This window comes from Choristoneura fumiferana, chromosome 14, assembly GCF_025370935.1.
Source record: "Choristoneura fumiferana chromosome 14, NRCan_CFum_1, whole genome shotgun sequence".
NCBI classification, from domain to species: domain Eukaryota; kingdom Metazoa; phylum Arthropoda; class Insecta; order Lepidoptera; family Tortricidae; genus Choristoneura; species Choristoneura fumiferana.
In genome coordinates this window covers 18,742,326-18,765,224 of record NC_133485.1, presented here as the reverse complement: position 1 = coordinate 18,765,224, position 22,899 = coordinate 18,742,326, and the positions used below count along the sequence as shown (strand labels likewise).

Below are 22,899 nucleotides of genomic sequence, written 5' to 3'. Positions count from 1 at the left end.
TGATCCGTCGCTTCGTTTCGACGTGAAAGACGGACAAACATACAAACACACAAATATACAAATACACACACACAATTTCGCATTTATAATATTAGTATGGATTTATCAGGACTACTTAGCTTATATGTAGATCAACTCGCTCGATGATCATTAGACAAAATATGCCTCATGTGTCTTGTTGGATTCTTAACAGAGGTTTTTCCGATCGGGTAATGATATTTTTTTTACATTCTTAGGATTTGTAGGTGGTAGGACCTTGTGGAAGGTCCACCCGGATTGCTACCATCATCTTGCTAATCCTGCCGTGAAGCAGCAGTGCTTGCACTGTTGTGTTTCGGCGTGGAGAGTAAGACAGCCGTGAAATTACTGGCACTTGAGGTATCCCATCTTAGGCCTCTAGGTTGGCAACGCATCTGCAATACCGGTGTTGCAGATGTTTGTGGGCGGTGGTGCTCTCTTACTATCAGGAGACCACAGAGATTTGCCATCCAGTCGAATAAAAAATAAAAAAAGATATTTTGACTGAATTCGAAGACTACCCCTCGGGGACCCTGATAAGGCTGTGTTTCCAGAGATGGGCGAGGATGTGTTTTTAACCGACTTCAAAAAAAAGGAGGGGGTTATCAATTCGGTTGTATTTTTTTAATGTTTGTTACCTCAGAACTCATTTATGAACCGATTTGAATTTATTTGTTTTAGTTCGTCTAGGAATGCTTTCAATTAGGTCCCATAAGCAGCAAATTAGGATCTGATGATCGGATCTTAAGGAAATCGAGGGAACTCTTCAAATATTGTAGGGAAACCTATGGTAATTTGGATATATTTAGCAGTAACTCGTGCATTTGCTATTGAAAATCATCATTTGGTGAAGTGCAACTGATGATGAAGACCACAGTTGACCATCGGAGTTACTACTCAATAACAAGTATTTCACGGGTTGAATTTTAATTACTTTGACACAGTTGCTAAGCAATTTATGCTCCTCGTAATGCATATGGTAAAACGGGTGGTGATCCGAAGCACCAGGACTCCTCAATAATGAACGTCTCCGCATCGGAAAAAGCAATCGTTCGTAAAAGGTGACGAGCAGTTGATATTAAACTATTGTATCTTATATTATTTACACAAAAAGCGTGAAAAAATTTTTTTTAACAAAAAATTGAACCGACTACAAAAAACCATGAAAATAATTTTCTACCAGTCTGAAGTCGGTCGGTGCCTCAGCACGAGCCAGCAGGAGTGATTTAAGCCCAATATAAAGTGCGTAATTGAGATAGATGACATAGGTCCACTCCTGCTGGCTCGTGCAGGCACCGACCGACTTCAGACTGGTAGAAAATTATTTTCATGGTTTTTTGTAGTCGGTTAAATTTTTTGTTATAATTTTTTTTTGTGTGAAACGCTTACCTATCCTCGGACAGCGCCGCTCTGGTGGAAACAGCTGAGCGGAGCGAAGCTGGGTAAATGGAGCGTTTCTATTGGTTCATGAAAAACACATTCTTAGTAACACATCCTCGCACATCTCTGGTGGAAATGCAGCCTTAAGCGTTGTGAGCCAGTTTGGGAAGCCCTGGCCCAGACTCAGCCGCACCCAATTACCTGCCCATGGGTTCAGTCACGCACTAGACTTTTTATTGCTCTAGATTATAATAAGTTTCCAGATTGGAATTTTAGGTTGGAACTAATATTTCATATTTATAGTTGGGTATTTTAAAAGGAAAAACCGGCCAAGAGCGTATCGGATACGCCCAAAATAGGGTTCCGTAGCCATTACGAAAAAATTAAGTAATATTTTTGTAAGCATTTCGTATTTTATACGGAATCTTCCAAGTTTAGGTATATTTTATACATTAGGCTGCTATTTACCCTTAAACTACTAATAATTCTCAAACAAACTAAGCCATTATAGTTTTATTAAATATAATGACCCGGATAACTCACGTCTTAAATCGAGTTTAGCTCGACATGTTTCGGGCTAATCCGTAGCCCTTCGTCTTCGGAGCAACGCGACTCAGCGGCTGCTGCAACACGCGCACTGCGCGCCGCCACTCTGCTCGCGCGACTACCCGACGAAACTGACACCGGCACACAACTACCCGCGTTTTCATCATCATTACAACTGTCAAATGTAGGGTAAGCACACAACACTAACAATATCGCTCTGTAAAGGTACGTTCACACACACCGATGACGCAGCACGAGTATTTAACACCGTTTTCCAACTCGGAGGTACCGTCCAACCACAATCCGGTTGAAATTCGGCCGACGACTAATCTCGATGGCTTCACGCACTTTCCGCGGAATGAAAAATTTCTCTCTCGCAAGTACAGATACCTTATCAAATCTGATATAGTGCGTCGAATCCGAGTTCATTGAGTGCTCGGCCACAGCAGACCCTTTGTCGTCCTGTTTCCTCATACTACGTATGTGCTCCGATACCCTTGTGGAAACGTTTCGTCCAGTCTCTCCAATATAGCTCTTGCCACAGGCACAGGGAATCATATATACCCGGGGCCACTCAGGGGCTCCTTATCCTTCGGCGAACATTCCGGGTCATTATATTTAATATGAGTGAGTCTCACGGTAGTTTCATGTTCATTATTAGTTTTCCTTGAAAGTTTGATATACTTACTACTATCCTGATTTTTTCAAATTTTTCCACCCACCGGTTTAGATTTTAGTGGGGGGACGCTCGATTTTAATCAAAATTTGCACTTTAAAGTTGAATATTTTGCAAATCAATCACTGAATCGCAAAATCGTTTTAGCAACCCCCTAATGGTTTAAATAGACCTATCCAACGATACCCACACTACAAGGTTGAATGAGAAAAAAAAGATCACCCCCACTTTATTATACCATTTTGTCGGCATAGTTTACATAATAATATATACCTATTCGTGCAAAATTACAGCTTTGTAGCATTGATAGTCCCTGACCAAAGCCGCGGACAGGCAGACAGACAGACAGACATGGCGAAACTATAAGGGTTCCGTTTTTACCATTTTGGCTCCGGAACCCTAAAAAGGGGAGGCGTGTTCAATGGTGGAGGTCTTGAGGCTAATGAATGATGATGAACAATTTTTCCACTTTAAAATAACCTAAACTTACCAACAAAAAGTTGTAAAAACCCCGACTTTGTCACTCCAAAGTTCAATATCTCAAAAACGGCTAAACCGATTTTGATAAAACATATCTAAGAACCATCGCTAGAAAACCTGCTTTCAATTTAAGAAAACCGCATTCAAATCGGTCCACCCGTTTAAGAGCTACGGTGCCACAGACAGACAAACACACACAGACATACAGACACACAGATACAGGGGTTAATAAGAAGTACAGTTATATTATTTCTAAGAACAACTCCAAAAGCGCCGGCAGTCTTTAAATAACGCCACAATTGGGTACCTTTGTACCTTAAAGTTTCTAGGATGGTCCATATTATTTTTTTATCGATAGTAGACTTATTGTAGCTCTCACTCCTGTAGATAGATTTTTTTTCACTTTCCTTATTTTGGAAAAATAAATTGAAACTCAAACTCAAGAACTCAAATTGTCGATGTGGGAATGAAGACCGCCAAATTAAAATGGGACTGGGCGGGACACGTCTGCCGCATGCATCCGGATCGCTGGGCCAAAGTAATCACCGATTGGGTTCCATGCGACGGGCACCGGAGCAGAGGCAGCTAGGAGGAGATGGCGGGACGAGCTGGACCGATTCCAGTCAGATTGGCAAGAGCTGGCCAAGAGTAGAGACGAGTGGAATAAGAAAGGGGAGGCTTTTGCCCTGCAGTGGGACACATTATAAGCTATTAAAAAAAAAAAAAACTATTTCGCCAAACCACACTTTCTTGAGATTAATAGGTTTTTGCCTTGGCCTGTTTGATTAAAAAAAAGGTCGTATTGACAGCTGTCAATTGCCAATGTCGCCGTACGTTCGTGTGTATGTACGTATGTATCGTACGGTGACAAAACTTAAGGTACCCAATTAAACCAATACCACATAAATTGATTTTTCTACTTACAGCTAAAGCTTCAAATTAATCAACAAAGCATTTACTTAAATAAACCGCATTCCGACGATAACAGCATTATAGGTGTTCACACGCTACAAACAGACGTACAGACAACAACATCGGTAACATAAGATGCAACTTAACACCGCTTCGATTCTCCTTACGAGCATCTTCGAATAATCTAAATTGGGTATTTCTGCGGAAAACAATAAAAAACAATATCGAAAATACAAACTGAGACATGGCTGCACAGAAAAACCAGAAAAAGAGACCAGCGCTGGGAATCGAACCCAGGTCCTCAGCAATCCGTGCTGCGTGCTATAACCCTACAACACTGCTGGACAGGAATCTAGACACGAATTTTTCCTATGTATACATATCTCAGGTTGCTTATTTCTACTATGCTACTTAGCACGGATTGCTGAGGACCTGGGTTCGATTCCCAGCGCTGGTCTCTTTTTCTGGATTTTCTGTGCAGCCATGTCTCAGTTTGTATTTTCGATATGGTTTCACGGGATACCCGTAAAAGTAACAAATTTAGAGTTGAAATAAACAATACAAAAAGACTCCAAAAAAAACAATCATAATAAAAAACAATGTTTCCAATAAACTGACAATCTCTTTCTCTTTTTACCCGACTGCCCGAATCAAGGTTATATTTTAGAGCGTATGTATGTATATAAGTACGTATGTGTGTCTATTTTTTTTCCTTTCTGTAGCGTAAGCGGCTGGACGGTTTTTAATATAGAGTCTTCGTTAGACTCGTCTAAATTATCAGTGACATAAGATAGAATATTTGTAAACGCCGCCTACAAAAAAAAGTTGTTTTTTTACTCTAGCAACTAATAATGGATATCAAATGAAAGGAGCGTAATAAGATATCTTGTTTAAAAAATACAAACTATAATTTTAAGCTACTATTTTGGCAGGAACATTAAAAAGCTTAAGAAAAAAAAAGAAAAAGAAATAGAAGTCCACAACTCTGTTAGGTAACTTAAACTTCAACAGTCAAGACCCATTCCTCATATACCCATTAAAAAAATCCTAGTAACGAAGCATTAATATAAATATCCAATAAGTATAATTACGCTTAAATCAACCAAAAAATTGGGATTCAAAAGTCGTCGTCACTAACATAGAATTGGGAACTTCACATACACCATAGAATTGCTTTACAGTTGTTTGGTTTCTTAAAAAGATTTCCGTCACAGAAAGCACATACAGCCCGAAAAATACAGACTTGCGAATCCGATTTTGAACCCACGATCCTCTGCTGCTCGCCATAGGTCAAACCATTAGACACTACGGCTAAAAAGCCTAAAAAGGAGAACAGGTTCAAATTAAAAATTCCCATAGAATTACCCATTTGTTCGAAGTCCTCCGTGATTTTTAGGGTTCCAAGCTCAGTTGGCAAAAACGAAATCCTTATAGTACAACTTTGCTGTCCGTCTTCCCGTCTGTTAAGACTTCTGAAAGTCCTATTTTTAACCCCCGACGCAAAAAGTAGGGTTTAATAAGTTTAACCGCTATGTGTGTCTGTCTGTACGTCTGTCTATGGCACCGTAGCTCTAACGGGTGGACCGATTTGAATGCGGTTTTTTTATTTGAAAGCTTGCTTTTGCGATGGTTCTTAGACATGTTTAATCAAAATCGGTTCAGCCGTTTTTGAGATTTTTAAAGTGACAAATTCGGGGGTTTTCCAACTTTTTGCTGCTTAGGTTATTTATATCTGTCCGCTGTCTATCCATGTCAGTATACAATCTAAAATAACTTGCGCACTTTTTCCCTATGAACCAGGGCTCTAATAGATAGATTTGATTTTCTTGTCGGGTTTTTCTCAAAAGAGTTTTTCCGGACTGGTGGTAGATTTTTTTGACATTCAAAAGTTGAAAATACAAACTGAAATATAGATGCACAGAAAAACCAGAAAAATAAGACCAGCACTAGAATAAGAGCAGCAAAAAAAAAATACAAAAAGATTCCAAAAAACCAATCTTCATTCAAAAGTTCTTGTTATAGCCCAAATTGAGTACAGATACAGTACAATAAAATACACTGACTATTTATTTAACACCGTAAAGAAAGGAAAACCGAGGTACAGTCGAACCATTGATTTCTGACCCACCGCAGAACGTTCTCACAGTAAGTGTCATAATAAATTCCCTTGTCAAGCAATCATCATCATCATCCCAGCCTATATACGTCCCACTGCTGGGCACAGGCCTCCTCTCAGAACAAGAGGGCTTGGGCCATAGTTCCCACGCGGGCCCAGTGCGGATTGGGAACTTCACACGCACCATTGAATTGCTTCGCAGGTTTGTGCAGGTTTCCTCACGATGTTTTCCTTCACCGCATAGCTCGTGGTAAATTTCAAATCAAAACAATGCAAGCAAGCAATGCTATGTCACAATGACTTTTTCCATGAAAAGGTTCCACAGTGCGTCACGATTTAGTTGGTTCGAGTGTACATAGAGAAAGTTTATATTTTTTACTTTGACTGACCTACCTACACATTTATAATAATAATAATAATAATCATTGTCCCGATAGTCGTTTCGGCAAACGGTCTAATAGCGAAAAGTCTCGACCAACATCTCAAGAGACTCTCGCTAGATGGCTGGATCAAGGGCCAGATACAGAAGGCGGTACTTCTGGACACGGCACGCATCGTCCGGAGGTTCCTCACTCTGCGGCCCTGACCACCGGTAGCTTGGGCCCTGCCCCGTTACCGGCGGCAAACTAGGTTAGGTTTTTATAATATTTTTATTTTGTATGTACTTTTCTGTATTTTACTTTTTAGAGCTATTATAAAAACCTAAACCTAAGAATGAAAGAAAAATAAAGAACATAATAATATCATTTATTTCATGTAACTGGGACACATATTATACGGGACCCCCGGTGCGCTTGTCCGACTCGCGCTTGGCCGGTTTTTAGTTTAGTGAGTGTAAAAATAAGGGTAATTAATGAAACCAGAGGTAAATGGGTCAATCCATTATCCCGATCTGATAACCTATCGCTATATTTTACCTTTTTGTAACTTTTGTTTTGTTGGCGTTACATTCCGGGCCCGAGAGGCAAGAGACGATGTTTAGAATGGATGCGGTATCATTAGGTTTTATTTATGTACTGTTAAAAAAAATAGTTTTTTACCATACGGCCCGAAGAAAGGTTATTGGAGCTTGTTTTTTTATAATTAGCAAAATTGTAAGTAACTAAGTTTTTTTTTATTCGACTGGATGGCAAACGAGCAAGTGGGTCGCCTCATGGTAAGAGATCACCACCGGCCCTAAACATCTGCAACACCAGGGGTATTGCAGATGCGTTGCCAACCTAGAGGCCCAAGATGGGATACCTCAAGTGCCAGTAATTTCACCGGCTGTCTTACTCTCCAAGTAGATGCAACGTTGTAATGTAAACGACTTCAAGTAAATAACAACTTGAACAAGTTTAAAATCTCCCGTTATTGTCATTGCAAAGATCAATATTTCTGATTTTAAAAAAATTAAGAAAGAAAACGCGATAATTTCCAAAAATAAGGTAGGTATAAGAGTATAATATTACACATGAAGAGTAGTACTCTAAAACTAAGTTAACTCACTAACTGTATGCGGGTTCTATAAAAGTTCGTGAGACCTTATTTCTAATGTTGTTGCTGAAGAAAAAAGCTTACATAGATAAAAGCCACGTCGATTCAATATTTACCCTAAATTTAAGTATTAGGCCGAGAAACAAAGTGTATGATCATTTTGCGCTTATTCCTCTCCCCCTGATAACAAAAATCAGTCAAGTGCGGGTCGGACTCGTACATAAACGATTCCGTACAGTCACCAGCATTAATATCTGCCGCAGCGGAGCGTGCAAAAATATCTGACACGTCCTTCCGGCCCTAGAAATAGAGTCGTATCAGATATTTATGCACGCTTGTTGTGTCAGATATTGGTGCTGGGGACTGTACCTCCGTACAATGTTTTAAAAACAGTTCAGTAGTTAATAAGTTTTGTTAAAAATTCTAATACAAGCATTTTTGCTGACTGTAGGTACTTTTTGCCCCTGTAGGCCCTGGCTACCAAACTACTCGTCAAGACGAATCAATTAACCCCTAGGAACTGCCGGTTGTCATCTTGGCCGCCTAGCAACGCCTAACAACGCCTAGCAACCAAGAAAATGCTGAAAAAACACGTTTCTTGTATTACTGTTTAATTTCGTTTAAGTATTTGTTGTTAAAGCAGCCTGAAACTTGAAATTCGGTGCTGACACGTTAAAACTGATCGTAAACAAACCCAAATGCCTCATCCACATCACACTGACTCCCAGACCCCAGTTTCCGAGAACGCGGTACACTGATAGTCGCTTAGCGGATCCACACCTCGGACCCAGGAGAGCCCAGGGGGGTCAGGAGGGGGACCCTCGGCACGCTATCAGCTGACAAGGCCGCCGGTGACCACCGCAGGACCCTGGTTAGGGTTGCCTATTAAAATGCTACTTTTAAAACGGAAGTATAAACAATTACTTTGCTCACCCGTGACCCTACGATTGATAACTATGTCTATGCAAGAAATGTGTTTTTATATACGGTTCCTTCCACCTCCATATTGTAAGAACACATACAAATCACACATACGTTCACCTCATCATGCTATCAAATGTTAGACACATCTCACGTTTGTTGTATGGGAGCCACTTTTAAATATTTATTTTATTCTGTTTTTAGTATTTGTTGTTATAGCGGCCACAGTTATACATACTTCTTCTCTTTTAAAATATGGCTTTTCTGTCCTAATTAATAGGACAATTTCGCTAGCGTCAAAGTAAACTCACTTTGAGAGGGACGTTGTACGGTGATTGTAGTTTTTGCAACTTGATAGTAAAATTCCAGAAACCACGCGGAGACAACTTGCGCATTAAAAAATGCCAGACACGAGAGCAATATAGAATTCTGTGATCACTGTTCACTGTTAAGGTTAATCGCCGCATAAAACACTATCAAAATTATACTTCAACTAGCCAAAGAAACAGAAATAGCAAAATTAGATATTGTCTACATCCGCCATGTTCAATGCTACAAATCAAATCCCATTTGTACATAATCTGTGAAAACTTCAACTGTGTTCTGTAATCCTGCCGTGAAGCAGCAGTGCTTGCATTGTTGTGTTTCGGCGTGGAGAGTAAGACAGCCGGTGAAATTACTGGCACGTAGGTAAATATAATATTAGTAGGATTATTTATGTGAAAGAAAAGCCTAAAGCAGTGTTTCCAATGTGCGGGGATTTGTTGCGAAGGATGTGTTTTTCATTAACAATAGAGACGCTTCATTTACCCATCCTTGCACAGCACATGTCTGGTGGAAACAGCTGAGCGGAGCGAGGCGAGCTAAATGAAGCATTCCTATTGGTTCATGAAAAACACACTGGTGAAAACGCTGCTTTATGGGCACTCTTCCGCGGGGACAAGACTTGGTCGAATTGTACATGTAGTTAAGTTATTTTTAAGAAAGTTTTTTACCCCCGACGCAAAAAGAGGGGTTATAAAGTTTGACCGCTGTGTGTCTGTGTGTCGGTCTGTGGCGCCGTAGCTCTTAAACGGGTTGACCGATTTGAATGCGGTTGTTTTCATTTGAAATCAGGCTTTTTAGCGATAGTTCTTAGGCATGTTTCATCAAAATCGGTCTAGCCGTTTTTGAGATATTGAACTTTGAAGTGACAAAGTCGGGGTTTTCCAAATTTTTGTTGGCTATAGGTTATATTACTACAAAATGTATCTTCAGAATGATGCGCTGTTTAAATAAATTGTTTACTTAGGGGCTGTTTCACCATCCATTGATTAGTGTTAACTGACGGTTAAATGTGATACTGTCTCTATTTGTTTTGTTCGAATAGACGGAGACGGCATTTCATTTAACCGTCATTTAACACTAATCAATGGATGGTGAAACAGCCCCTTAGATTGTAGTGTGAAGTGGCAACCCTGGTTCAGATCGGTTTAATTGCCAGATAAAGGCCGTCCGTGCTAAATGCTGTGATTGTTTTATCTCACGTTCGGAATGTCATAATGAATTTTAAGAAACAGACCTTTTAGCGGATTCTCTGAATATTTGTCACGTCTGTTTTGTTATAATACACTATTAACCCGCGGCTTTGCTCGTAGAAACTATGAGGAACCAGGTTTAACCCCGACGCAAAAAGAGGAAGATGTTGTTTATTTATTAGTCAATAAACACGCCGTAAAATTCAAATCATACACAAAAAATACACGAAAGACATGAAAACACACAAAAATGTAGTCACTCATAGTTTGGCAGGTGGTTGGACCTTTGGTCCGCCCGGATTGCTACCACCATCTTGCTCGCTAATCCTGCCGTGAAGCAGCAGTGCTTGCACTGTTGCGTTTCGACGTGGAGAGTAAGACAGCCGATGAAATTACTGGCACTTATGAGATACCCCGTCTTAGGCCTCTAGGTTGGCAACGCATCTGCAATCCCCTGGTGTTGCAGGTGTCTATGGGCGGTGGTGGTCTCTTACCATCAGGAGACCCACTTGCTCGTTTGCCATCCAGTCGAATAAAACATTAAAAAAAGCTACTCTCTCATAGAATTACCAGAGCCCTTTAATTATTGGCACGAATAAAACCACGAGCAAAAACAAACCGACTCAACAGAAACCAGCGGTGCTGCATTATTATTAAGTTTGCATTTGCTAAGATCTCTAGTTAGCCCGAGCGAGATAGACTACTGACAGCGCATTCAAGTCAAGGCTTTAGATGAATTTAAAGAAGAAAATAGCCAGGTATGTTCCATAAAGAACCACGCTTTATGTATTCACTTTACTGTAGTGTCTTTTGACCACTTCGACATTATCAAAAAAGAACTTGTTCCTCTCTTCTTCATACACAAGAACTTAAGAACGCTCCGCCTCACTTATAGACTTAACTTATTTTTAATTAAATCGCGCCTGTCCAAACGTGTCAAGTGTTCACGCCCAACCACTTAAACGAAAAATAGACAAAATTCTAATTTACTTGTTTACTTGCACGCTTATATAACTTATTACTGCATTAATTGTTTATACGCTTAAATCGCTTAAATTTAAGTTTATATTTAGTTAACCACTTGATAACTTCATACGTGCGAACCAGCCTTTAGTTTTATTGTTAGTTTTAGTGTAGTCTTCTTAATACTGATACTACGTGGTACTGATGGAACAAAATATATCTCTCATTCTTTCTAACAACAACTCATTGCTCAACCACAATTTAATTCGGTACAGGTAAAAAACTTACTACCGGCTACCTGAGGTTTTCATCGATTTTGTCAAGTTTTGAATCGGATCTCCTAATTTTATACTACAGATAGATTTATAAGTCAACCGGCTATCGGTTCTTCAATCTTTTATCTCCATTTTTGTCACAAATTCACTATGATAGCGCTATCACAAATTCACTATGGCGCTATTATAAGTCCTTTAGGAACACAGACATTCAGATAAATCATCGATTCACCAGTGATTTGTACACACCTCATACCCGGGGAGATATAAAGTCGTCCGCAGCGAAACAATGACCATTTAAATCTGTCAACAGTCATTGCTAGTTCTGTCACGATCATTCAGTCCAGATGGGGCGATTAAGTTGTCTATCCACCAGAGTAAAAACCACCATTATTACGTTATTTCTAACTCGCTAATATTAGCTTCAGTTTTTAACCGCAAAGAGGGGTGTTATAAGTTTGACCGCTATGTGTGTCTGTCTGTGGCACCGTAGCTCTTAAACGGGTGGACCGATTTGAATGCGGTTTTTTTGTTTGAAATCAAGGTTTCTAGCGATGGTTCTTAGATATATTTCAGCAAAATCGGTTCAGCCGTCATGACAAAGTTGGGGTTTTCCAACTTTTTGTTGGTAAGGGTTTTAAATAGTTACAGACATACATAGGTAAGCTATATAAAGTGTTAAAAAATCCTGTTCTATAATTTAAACCATACTTATGCTACTGATTACTAATACGATACAAGTGGAAATGAAAATGAAAATAAAATAAATAAATAAATGTTACAGGGAGAAGAAGTATCTTAAAATTATAGTAGAATTTAAATGTAGTTCACAGGAAGAATGAAAATGTTTACAAACGCGGTTTACACTCCGGACAGTTTACAGAAGGAGAGAAAATGAGGTCCATTTTGATTTTAAAAACAATTGAAACTGCATTTTTTTTTAATAATCCCTGGTCTAACTGGGAATCGAACGCACCAAAATCAAAATGAAATCTTCTTTCAGTAAACAAAAAATCTGCATGTTATGCTGTGGCATAACTACATAAAATTTTGTCGATTCGTTGTTTTCAAAATAATATTTCAGTAATAATAGAAATCACGCAAGGTCTACAGCTCACAAGGCCTAGTAAAAAATATATATTTTGTTATAAATTGGTTTAAATTGTCCCGTTAAGAAGCGACGCTGTCACGACATGCAGATTGAAGAACGTATATACCTGCTTGATCACAAGTCTATGGCATGACAGTAAGCTATGTCCGCTGTCTCCCTGCGCGGGCGCCGGCATTAGCATGGGTTTCCGCCGCGCGAGGAAACACACGCAGGAAAGGGCATTTTGTCTGCGCTGACGCACCCAAACAGCGAAGCCATGGAGCCACCTTATATACCTTGACAAGCTCGTATGTATATATGTGACACTCCATAAAACCCGTTGCTATCAGTATTTTCCACTTACCTATATCGCAAAAATCTTAACACATTCGGCCCCAGTGACACAACATATGTGACTTATTATGCCAGTGACACGTATTTGTGACTGCTGTGGGATGTGTGGATGTCGTAAGAGGCGACTGAGGATACAGGTTAAGGTATACCGTAGGCGACAGGCTAGCAACCTGTCACTATTGTACCGTTTTTGTTAAACTTAAAACCTAAAATTGCTAAAAGTGGCTCCGAAGCGGTAACGTTTCGTGTGCTCTGCCTACCCCATTTGGGAATACAGGCGTGATGTTTGTGTGTGTGTTGTGTGTGTGTGTGTGTGTGTGTGTGTGTGTGGGATATGCGTAGGCATAGCGTAAGTGCTTAATTCATCGTCACATTCAGCTGCGGCAACATTACGCTAAGCGCTTACGCTATGCCCAGCCTTTAGGAGGTAGGTATCACCGGCGCATCGTACTAAGAATTTTTGATCACTAACGTTGTGTTACTGGCATCGGAATGTGTTACGTCTGTGACTTTTTAGTTGTTACAAACGTGACATGGCATAGAAGTGACTGCTGTGGGATATGCGTAGGCATAGCATAAACTTATTTCAGGTCATTTGTGTAACCCATATTTTTACATCAATAAATTAAAATTAAATTAAATAAAATTACATTAAATTAAATTAACTCACTCTAAAATTAAATTACATCAAATCAAATCAAAATACAAATCGTTTTATCCTGGAGATATGTAAGAGAGTAATGTGATAGAAACTGAGCACCTATTGTATTGCACAGGCCTCCTCTCAGAATGAGAGAGCTTGGGCCGTACTTCTCACTCAGGCTCAGTGCGGATTATTATTACAAACACCAATAAATCTATTAAATCACATTGTTTAGTATTTAAAAATAAAATGTTTCGCGTCTCCATCCATTGCCCTAGCTTTGGTTTGTCATATCTTTAAATTAAATACGGAAACATGAATGATAATCTTTAAATTACTTCAATAAGGCTTATTTGTATTCGTCGCATCGATGATGAGTTGTGACGTCATTTTGAACATTACAACTAATGAGACTTTGAGTTTAGACTTGCAAGAAAAATCGTGCAAGTTGCATTACATTGTGGCGCTCGATTGACCACTACAAACTTGTTGGCTTTACGGCCTCGCAACTTGCAAGAAAAAATCAAAAATCAAAATCATTTATTCAGTAAATAGGCCGCAATGGGCACTTTTACACGTCATTTTTTAAAACTACCAGCGCTTTCGGAAAGACCATCATTGCCAAGAAGAATGTGCCGCAAGAACTTGGCAGAAAGTCATTTTTCAACATAAAATAATTACAAATAAAATACTTAAAAACTACAGTATACAATGAAATAAAAGAAAATACAAAAAATAATAATAATAATACTGGGATGTATGGGGTCCTTAGTTACAAAACTAAACACTAACTATAATCTACGTTCAGTGGAAGTGTAGACTGCTTCCACCGTCATAAATTAAAAAAAATATATATAATAATAATAATTTAATTCTGAAATTTACATTTCAGGTCAAGTAACCATTAAACTTTTGGATTCCGAAGGCAAGCTCACGTCTGCCGCCCCCAAAGTTAGCTCACACGAACTCATGTCATGCTCTGAAAGCTCTATGGGATCGTCTTGGGAGCTTCGACGTCGCGGGCCTGTGACTAGAAATTAAACTAAAAATATACAAGTTTAAAAATCCATAAGCTTAACAATATACAGCCTTAAATATAGCAAGGGTATAAAGTCCCTGAGTTAATAATAAAATTACTATATAGCAAGGGGATGTAGAAAGTCCCTGAGTTAACAATAAATAAAATTCCTGCACAATTTTTATTGCAAGTCTTAACTCGGCTTTTAACCTACAACTAACATAATCATCACAACCGCGTACAAACCATGATTTTTAGGCATCTGTACTCAAAAGCACCACCACTCCCCATTGCCAACTATTACAGACTCCGGACTCCAGCTCTGCGGTGTAAGGCAAGGCAAAGGAAAACCACCAAACTGTTTTCCCAAGTACGTCGTCATGAAGGCTCACTACTGATCCTTGTCCGACATCCACGACTCTATCAAGAGTCAAAGTCAAACTATCTTTATTCAATTTAGACTATGGCAAGCACTTATGAATGTCAAAAAAACTCTACCACCGGTTGGGAAAAACCTCTGTTGAGAAGAATCCGGCAAGAAACTCAATATGTATTTTTTTAACAGATTTACAATAAAAATGAAAAATAGTTTATTTAGTATCTTACTCAATTTAGCAGGTTTACAGGTTGGTGCCTCCTTTTAAGTAAAGTAACAATGTTGTTTAAATTTTTACAAGTACGTATTTAGCACAACTACATTTTTAACACAGTAGATTCGCTATTTGAAGTAAGTGATCGCCCAATTCAAAATATCCCTGTCCATGATATAATCACACACACACAACATCACGCCTGTATTCTCAAATGGGTAGACAGAGCACACGAAACGTTACCGCTTCGGAGACACTTTTAGCAATTTTAGGTTTAAAGATTGAAAAAAAGGGACAATAGAGACAGGTTGCTAGCCTGTCGCCTACAGATACCTTAACCTATATCCTTTGTCGCCTCTTACGACATCTATGAAAGAAATGGAGAGGTGTAACTCTAACCAACTTGGAATAAAAAAACGCATCGAAATTGTCCATCCCTTTGAGAGCTATGACGCACAGACAAACGGTCATTGACGTCGACTTATAAACCCCTTTTTTAAATCGGGGGTAAAAAAAGAATCTGTTTCCACAAGTCTGCGGCCAAAGACCATATAAATTGAAATCAAGCAAAGTCCCCAAGCAGTTTCATGACAATAGATCAAATTATGGAACATTATCGTAACAAACCCAACCCAGAGCCAAATAAAATTAAGACATTCAAACTTACCCCTAATCTTCCATCTTTATCACACATCTTAACGCACTAACCAGCAAAATAACCATTAAATGTACTAAGTTATGGTTCAAATTCCAAACGGTACGTTGAAACGCCACAAATAAAGTTGTAAAAAAAGGTCCCAAAGCAATTTCTGTAAACATACATAAATCACATACAAAACTGGCTTACTACTAAGCCGCATGAATGTCATTATGATTTTGTGATTATTTAAAATAATAAAGGTTTTGAATTTTACGGAAATAATCGGATTTTGTACAGTCTCCGACAACATGTGAGCACTAAAGCTATTCTAAATACTACTGCTACTAATATTATAAATACGAAAGCTTGTGAGTACGAGTGAGACAGCAACACACTCATGAAATTACGCATCTATAATATCTAGTAGAATATTTCTTTGGTATTCTATATTTAAGATCGATTCCTTTATTCAATACTTTATGTTTAGGGCTCCGGGGCCAAAATGGCAAAAACGGAACCCTTATAGTTTCGCCATGTCTGTCTGTCTGTCTGTCTGTCTGTCTGTCTGTCTGTCTGTCCGTCCGCAGCTTTGCTCAGGGACAATCAATGCTAGAAAGCTGTAATTTTGCACGGATATATATGTAAATTATGCCGACAAAATGGTACCATTCAACATTCAGAACAAAACAGGATTATTGCGGTAAACATAGTGAAATTGTCATATTGTATACTTACTTTTAAAATGGGCCCCATAAGCGATCCATAACATAGCAAGTCATAATGTTAAAGTTTGTCATAATGATCATTTGTCATAACTGTTTTTTCTGCCGTAGGTTAGGTTTATTTTATAACAATCAGGAATAATTCACATCAAGACAAGAACAAAGAGTTATGTCAATGATCATTATGGCAAACATTCCACTATATTACTTTTAATATGTGTATAGATTTCAAAATATACTTACCGTTTAACTCGTGCGAAGTCGGACCAGATCGCTAGTCTAACATTTTAGTCTATAACTAAAACAATCGACTGACACAATACGGTATTTGACAACTCCTGATTTTGCCATATCTTAATATTATTATGAAAATATAGATATACAGATAGTGTTTAGCGAAGAGAAAATTGAAATCGGTTGAAAATTGGATTTATAGTGATTTTTTGAAAAATCTATATACCTGTCTCTTTCTTAAACGCTTTTCTCTATGCAGCAAGTATGGCGGTACTGGCGTGTGACGTCACATACCAGTATGTCTTTCTCTGTCTAATCTTGAATTTCAAACCTTTATAACTTTGTTATTTGTAAAGGTAGCTTAAAAATTGTTTTCTATTCGATAACAAGCATTGTGTAGTTTTTATTTATAAAACATATACAAAATAGTCAAATACCGTATTACACACAATAAAAAGATGCGTTAATTGATTTCGACTTTAGAAAAGCAAACAACCACATCTTATGTATTAAGCTATCGTGACCAGAATTTGAGCTATCTAGATTTCGATGCATCATGAACTAGTAATAATTCACGAGACAATTACCAATTGAACAAAGTAAGCTTAGCAATTATGTAACTAAAAAAAAATAGATACTTTACATATCACTACAGCTTCTCCACTCCAACACTGTAAGAATCACTCAACACTGGCCATCTGTCGTCAAGCTCACTTCAGCACTCAAACTGTAAGAAACACAACACTGGTTTCGCACTCAACCAGAGCTCATCTTCAGAGCATTGCTATCAAATTTACCAAATTTAATTTTCATTTCGCAATGCTACCAAATGTTAGCGGAATACATAATTGATAATGGATCTCCGCAAAGTAACGCCTGATTCAAAATTTGTTTAAATAATGTATGTCAAACGCGAAGGTGATATGTAAAGTTTTGTTTTTTTTTCCTTACAAATGCCCTATTTAATTATCCGACATAAGAGAGTAGCGCCTTTTACAATATTTGGCCTTTTCTTACTTCATCGCTTTTTCATCGTTCTAACAGGAAGAATATCTTTCCAAAATACAAACTATATTATCAAAAAATGTTCAATTTTATTGCCTAAAACAATCCCGCTTTGTGTCTCATAATCTTTGAATAAATACAGGTGATCGCACAGTGGGCGATACTCTAATCTCGGGACAAAAACCGAGACAACATTTATCTTGACTTTTTATACGTAAACATTTCATTTTGTATCAGAAACTACTGGTGATAAGCGACAAATTGATAAGCACGCGCCGCAAGGTGGAGCAAGTATTAATGGAAAAGATTAGAATGACAAATATTAGCTTCCCGAACAACGGCGTTCACGATTCGTTCCATTTCTGCCAGATAACACAGCAGGTGCAACAGTAAAAACAATCGCTTTACAACATTTTTATATTTACCATGAGAAAAACCACTCACTTTCATAAAATTGCTCAAACGCTAAATAATTCTAACAAAGCAATAAAACAGAGCCTAACTGAATTCAATTCGGCTTAAAAACTTTTTTTTCTCGCTTCCCACGTACCCGACAATACTTACAATTTCACCTAAACAAATAGACATGATCTTACAGCGGCGTGCCAAATATTTAACGGTATATAAATTAGTAGGCTCCCACTGCACGGGGGGGCGAACGTGCACCGACAACGGACAAAAAAAACTTTTGTATCTCACCTTATTATTTACACCTCTGTGGGACAACACCGGACTGAGCCGTACTGGCCGGAATTGTGAAAAAAATCTTTGCGGAACTGACATTTAAATGAATTATCGCAAAAACGGGGTGTGAATGAAGCGACTTAGAGATAGTACGCTAGCCGGCCAGTCTTTGTACCTTTGTACTTAAAAACCCATGTAAATGGGTGGCCACTACGCCATTCATACTCAAAAACCATTCAAGAGCTTTCTTATAAGATTCAATGATGCCTAAGTCGTGTCGTGTAAAATCATAATTTCTGCCAACGATATGTCATTTCTATTGTAGTTACCTACAAATGTTACCTATAGCTTTGAACATAATTGCCTCTAACATGGGACTCGTGCATCATAGAGATGTATCGACCGAATTTCATGGTCGTTTCACCTTAATGACCGGCAAAGCCCCTACACGACCATGATAAATGCAAGTCGGCGTTCACAAAGGAGCTATTGACAACGTCTACCCAACCCAATTATGCCCTCACATGTCCAAAAATTTTTGTCCACCCGCCCGCCGCCCGACCCACAGGGTTATAAAAAACACTCCACTTTTTCTAAAGTATTTAAGGATGTGTTGATATAGCAAATATTTGCGAAGGTGGATAACAATTCCAATATATTAGAATGCGAAATGTTTTTGAATTCAATAACAGGTAATATACGACAGGACAGGAATCCGACAATTTGAACATGTTCTCGATTCAGAATTTAGTCATTTGATTCAACCCACTCGTCTCAGCACTCAAGGGATTATAAAAACCACTTAATGTTATGAGAAATTTTTGAAATAAAACTTGCGAAACTTAGCCAACTACACTAAAAGACGAGCAATGAATCGACTTAACTCTTGCACTGAAAATAAAACAAAAATTCTGGAAATATCGATTTCTTTTATTACAAAACGAAAAATCATTAAATATGAGCTTACGGCCTTTTATTTAAGTTTGTATCTGCATAGTCGAAATACTAAAAAAAATAAAGGAGTTGTTGTTCTTTTGACACACAAGCCCTTTGACTATTTTGTACCTTTAAACTTTAAGCTAATACCACCAATGACTCTCAACTCCTACTCTTTGGCAGCCAGAAAAATCATCCGATAGGATTTACCGTTGGTTGGCCCAGTATAAAGGAAGGTACTTTTATTTAGGTTACATTCGTTACAAAATGTCTCAGTTCCATTAACAAAATCACTCCTTGTTTTCGAAGTAGCTCCACACGTGTCCTAAACTAAATCCGGAAAATTACTGCAGAAGTTGCATTACTTTGACTGAACACCCATGTAAATGTTTTTCAAATTCTTTTATTGATGTTGACAAATGTTTCCATACATTGGTCGATCTTCAAAGTGTATGGCGTCAAATGGGGGCTACATCTTCCATCAAAACATTCCAATCAAATACCTTTACTCAATAAAACAGGACCACCTGCTAAAATATTCCGAATTTTGATATATTTTGTACACTTTGTAACTATTCATCCTATAGATATTATATATTATTGGTGAAATAAAACTATCCGTAAATTAACTATTGGAAGTGGTTACAAAATGAGACAACTACGAGAGCATCACCAAACTAGAGGAGACATCATGCTTTCTCCCAAACCTTCGAGCGCAGGTCTGCTGATGCAGCTCGCAGCAGTACGCCCGGGTGAACACCTGCCCGCAGTACTGGCAGCCGAACAGACTGGAGCAGCAGCGCTTGGTGTCCAAGGCGTGGCGGCAGACGCAGCAGTCTCTGGGGAAAAGAGTAGTATCAAATATGTGAGACGATTGCGAAAGCTGCGGGTAATAATCGGTGGATACAGATGGCATGTTGTCGGCCATTGTGGCGTTCTATGGGAAGCCTTTATTCAATGGAGGATGTTTACCGGATAATGAAACGATGACAAGCGAATTCGTTACAGGCTGAGAAGCTAGAAACTTTTTCAAGTGCCGCATAAGTACACGATATTCCAATGCCAGTAAAAACGAAAACGCATATGTGCGTTGCTAGTAGTGGATGCGGTGATACACTACTGTAGTCATAGATTTGGAAACGGAAAATTCTGACTACTTTTATTAAACACACGACATGAATAATTTATCCCACCAATAGTCAGATGTCTTAAACAAAGTTACTGCGACAAGATACTCACTTGCATTACCCAGTTTATGTCTTTTAATATGATCGCTCAACTGTGACGGCCGAGCAAAAGCATCTCCACAAATGTTGCAGACGTAATCCGAGACCCCACTTTTTTCCACCTGGCGGGGGCAGCCTTGAAAAGTACCAGTTGTAGTCTACATACGACATGAGCTGCTTAATTGCCTCCGAAGATATCCTGAACAATGCCAGCAACCCTAGAGGATCTGTATTAACTGCTATCGTCATCTTTCTGTGACGATTTGGAGCTATGAGGTCTTCAATAACTTCATTAACCTTTGTGTCTCTATTACTTAATTTCGTTTTTGAAAGAGAGTGTGTCACTTCAGTAGCACGCTCCCTTTGTGGTATATCAAAAGTTATTTGTACGCAAGGCCGGTTTGTTTGTGTGGCAGCAACTCCTCTATTTCTCTTCTCAATTTGTTGCTTTTGTCTCTTTCTTCGTCTAGAATGTTGTTTATCTTCGTATTGGCTGTAGCATGCCGCAATATACCGTTTGCAAATGGGATTGACTGTAAAATACCAGTAGAGGTTGTTGCGTTACCAACTATTGTTACCGACTTTTTTGTTCCAAAACAGCTGCTGTCTCGCGGTGGAAGTGACGATTCTCTACTGTTATCAGAACTATCTATACTATCTATTGGCGTCAAAGATGGGCTCGTGCTGTCTTTTTTCGATTTCATTTCAGTCATAAAATTGTTCAATGATGTCATCAGCGCATCCAACTTGGTTTCAATCGTTTTCAAAGAAGTGGAACTCTTTCGCTGCATCTTTTGTTCGGTATTGTCTATTTTTGTTTCAATCTGTTAACGTTTTCCGTGACTCTGTCGTATTTTTCTTTTGTCGTTTCTACACGCTGACCAGAAGTTTCACCTATAGTTGGCTCAGGTTTTTCTTTAAAGAAAAGATTAATCTCTCCTATTGGAGAACAGCCACAATCTTCAAGCATGGTACTTACTTTTGTTTTGAAATTGTTTCTTTTTATTATACTACGTGTTTTTTTAAGATTGATATCTTTATCCACAATTTTAAGTGTAGGAGACTTATGGGGCTTGGGGTTACTGTGAGTTTTTTTGTAGTTTTTTCTTTATCTATTACAATTGGAGTATCAAGATTACGAGGGGTATGATATTGCATGTTTGAGTGCATTTTGTCTTTTTGCATCATCATAAATCTTCCTTGCGATGATGTGGGAAAACAATATTGCTCATTTTGGTATAGATGATTTAATCTAGGATTTTCACAAACTCTTTCATAATTTGACGAATAATATTCATGTGGGGGTGCGGGTGTATCGTTATATCCGTAAACTGCTTGTACAAGACTACCCAAAGGTCTGGGAGCATTCCAATAATATTTTGTATTGTAGAGGTCATACATAGGTCCAGGGTACAAGCTCTCACGGGGTACGTACTGCGGTGAGATGTGTCTTGGTTCATTGCTATAATAGCTGTGCTTATTTTTTAATTCATTCAGGTAGTTATTCCACTTCTCCCTCTCTTTCTCCCTTTTCTTGCTAAAACAATCTTTTTAAGTAGCTTCTGCAATTTTATTCTTCTCTATGGTTTATTTACGAATTCTTTATTGTAAACATTGTTAACTGGACGACAATAAGTAGTTTTTTCAGCGCATGATGTATGAGGAAAGTTTTTTCTCTAGGACTGTGTACTTGTTCCTCATTTTCAAAGATTACACGATTACGATATTCAGCTAGATAGTTGTTTAAATTTTCTGTATTCTTAGAGTAACTGAAAGTACTGTCGTAATGATGACTTTTACAACTACTAAAAGAGTATTTTGGTTGGACAGTGTTTTTACTATGATCGCTGCTGTGTTTTCCCACATTAACATCAGAATTTATAACGCTATGGTCACTTAATACACTGTTATTATGTTTCACCGAACACTCTTTTAGATTTTCACCAGCATTAGTTCTAAATGCTTCTCCATATGTACTTGTCGATCTTTGACTTGCTATTGAAAGATTCTTTCCTCGTGTTACTTGTGTTGTCACTTTTGACTATCGAGTTTCAACATTTCTACAATCGCGTTGAAGTCATGTTTCTTCAATAATTTACTGAAAGTATCGTTTGTCACGGAGCTCGCGCTAAAACTTGGTTCGTTGTGTCACCATTTCTGCAATTACTTTCGACGTCCATAATTTGGAAAACACGAAAAATTTACAAAGTGGCTGTTGTGAAGTGCCATTTGACACTTGACACTTACAAGCTCTGTAAAGTCGCTAAACCTATTTCAACATTTTCAAAGAGGTCAAAAGCAGCAAGTTTTTGTTGACATCTAGTCGTAAAAGTAACGTCACGATCTGATTGGACTGACTGACAGACAGACAACACAAGGACACCACACAACCTAGCTTAGTTAGCCTTAGTTTAGGCCGCGGCAGTGAACAAAGTAATTTTTTTAAATAATTTAGTAACCGCGAATTAACTCAACTA

The 22,899-nt window shown here is 38.4% G+C and overlaps 1 protein-coding gene and 1 pseudogene across 6 annotated transcripts in view; one reads left to right on the top strand and one right to left on the bottom strand.

Annotated features, from left to right (window-relative positions):
* Window positions 1–22,899, top strand: part of LOC141435369 (uncharacterized) — a 758,872-nt gene that overhangs the window by 664,247 nt on the left and 71,726 nt on the right. The window lies entirely within an intron of this gene.
* Window positions 19,806–21,126, bottom strand: LOC141434929 (uncharacterized; annotated as a pseudogene).